Here is a 2366-nt window from a genome sequence, read left to right on the forward strand (position 1 = left end):
GATAAGAACATGGGCATTTGTCGACGGAAAAGAGGTACCCATCAGATTTTGATAGGGGGCATTTATAAGCAGTGAAAAGGGGCATTTATGAAAAAGGGATAGGTTCTTTATAAGAAAGGAAATAGGGTACATATCATTGTTAAAAGGGTAAAGAGAAGGGGAAGTGGCTCTTATTAAAAAGAAAAAGTGGCACATGTTTAAATAAACGGGGCACTTATCAAAGACGAAAAGTAATACCGGTAATTGTGATAAGGGGTAAGGGTGCTTATAAGGAAAAAAGGCATTATATAGGAAGGAAAAGGAGGACGTGTCAAAATAAAAGGGGCATTTATAAGAGATGAAAAGAGTACTGACTAGGAGGGGAAGGGGTGCTTGTCAAAGTAAAACAAGTATCTCTCGGAAGTGAATAGGGTCATTTACAAGAGATGAAAAGGGGCACTTAAGAGAATGAAAAGGAACTATTTTCATAGATGAAAAGGGGCATTTATGAGAAGGGAAAGGGCCTATTTTTAAATGGGGGCACTTATAAGAAAAAGGGGCACTTATTAAAAATGAAAGGGAGCACATGTGAAGATATAAGGTGTGCTTATCCAAGTTAAAAGGGGTAGTTATTAAAAGGGGAAGGGGCACTTTAAAAACTTAATAGGGGCACTTGTCAGAGTAAAAGGGGCACTTTCCTATGTAAAAAGGGGCACTTTTCCTATGCAAAAAGGGGCACTTTTAGGGTACTTGACCAAATGGGAGGGCACTCTGCCCCCCCCCCCCTCTCGGAGCGCCGCCTCTGCTTATATGGTATGTAGTCCACCTCTTCTTGTTATAATAAACTAATTCTACTAAGTACTGCTTCGTGTTCATAGGCCATAGAAACCACTGTTTGATGCACAAGTTAAATCTTCCATTTAGTTTTACTTTGTACTGTGGTTCATTAAATAGGAATGTTGATTTCCACACCATATTAAAATTAAGGCCAACCATGACATAAAAATATCTATTAATTTGAATTATGCTAGATCTATTTTATTTTGTTAAGGAGAAAGGGATGCCTTGATTGTCGTATTGATTTTCTTCTTCTTTTTGTTCCAAAAGATTGAAACTGAAGAGCTGGAAGGAGGACATTACAACATCTCTTATATTTGCAAGATGAAGCAGAAAGTCCCATGCAGGTACAGTTATCAGGTTATTTAGCACACACATATTAAACGACCACCTATTAATTCACTCAAAAGGAAATGGAACTAAGTTGACATTGCAAGCATATATAGTGGAGGGTATATTTTATTCTAGTTCTGCACCTAGTATACAAATATTGATGTCTTTTCTTTCTATGTTTACAAAGGAAAATTTGTCCTTATTTACAGGAGGTCCTGTGTTTAGAAGAGCCATATCAAATGCACATTGTAAGCACTACATGTAGGGTATACACAGGACCCCTCATTTTTTTTATTTGTAAGGGGTACTTTCACTTCTTGAGCAATGAAGATGAAGAAGAACACAAAATAAGATTGATAAAAGTCTGTTTATAGGATGTATTATGGTTGATATGTATCCATCAGTATCAGTTTTTAATTGAAATACATGTACCTACTTTGTTTTCTCTCATGTAGGATGATGCCTCTCTACAGTGGATGATGAAGGCATTCTGGTTTGCAAACTCAGGAGAGGAACAAAGAACAGATGTTGACGGGATCATATCTAGAGATGCGGGCCTACTACACTTCATACGAGCAAGTGTGCTAATATACATGAAGGTACCCCCAATAAATTTTTGTGGAACAAATGTCATGGAGAAAATTATAGATCTGAAACAGATATTTTTCATTGTCAGTTGACTTGTAAAAGAATAATTGACTTAATATCACAATTGTAATTTAGATTAAAAATTAAATGTCAATATAGATGAAATATAAGTCTACATTACGTATGTTTCAGTAGCATTATTTCCAGTACATTCTCTGGTCAAAGTTGTTTGGTCATTTTATGTCCCATACTTAACCGAGTATTATTCAATTACCGGTATGAGCACGAGTTGTATTACATTGTATTACTTATTTCATACCTTGTCTGATCCGAGCTCCAGCAGGCCTATCGTCTTAATGGGATCATCAGTAATAATTTAAGATGCGGTCAGTATTTAAACTAGTCTTGTACAAAAAATAGTTTAGGTTTGCCCACTAGAACCCCAAGTGAATTTCAGTCCTTCCTTTTTCTGAGCAGGTATCAGGGTGTATGTTATTAGTCATTGTTGATTTTTTTATATCTTATTTCATTTTTCCATTCAACAGACTTGGGTTATATTTTTTTCTGAAAACTAGGCTACAACTTTAGTGATGGATGCAGAAGATATCTACATGAGACTACGTCTTAAA

General features: G+C 35.9%; 1 long non-coding RNA gene across 1 annotated transcript; it reads left to right on the forward strand.

Annotated features, from left to right (window-relative positions):
• The first annotated feature begins 1003 nt into the window (after nucleotides 1–1003).
• On the forward strand, nucleotides 1004–2366 carry LOC105437434. The gene is made up of 3 exons (XR_004063364.1): nucleotides 1004–1163; nucleotides 1605–1748; nucleotides 2283–2366. It is a non-coding gene; the product is annotated as an uncharacterized LOC105437434 (long non-coding RNA).

The sequence above is a fragment of the Strongylocentrotus purpuratus genome, unplaced genomic scaffold (assembly GCF_000002235.5).
Source record: "Strongylocentrotus purpuratus isolate Spur 01 unplaced genomic scaffold, Spur_5.0 spur5_scaffold_11, whole genome shotgun sequence".
NCBI classification, from domain to species: Eukaryota; Metazoa; Echinodermata; class Echinoidea; order Camarodonta; family Strongylocentrotidae; genus Strongylocentrotus; species Strongylocentrotus purpuratus.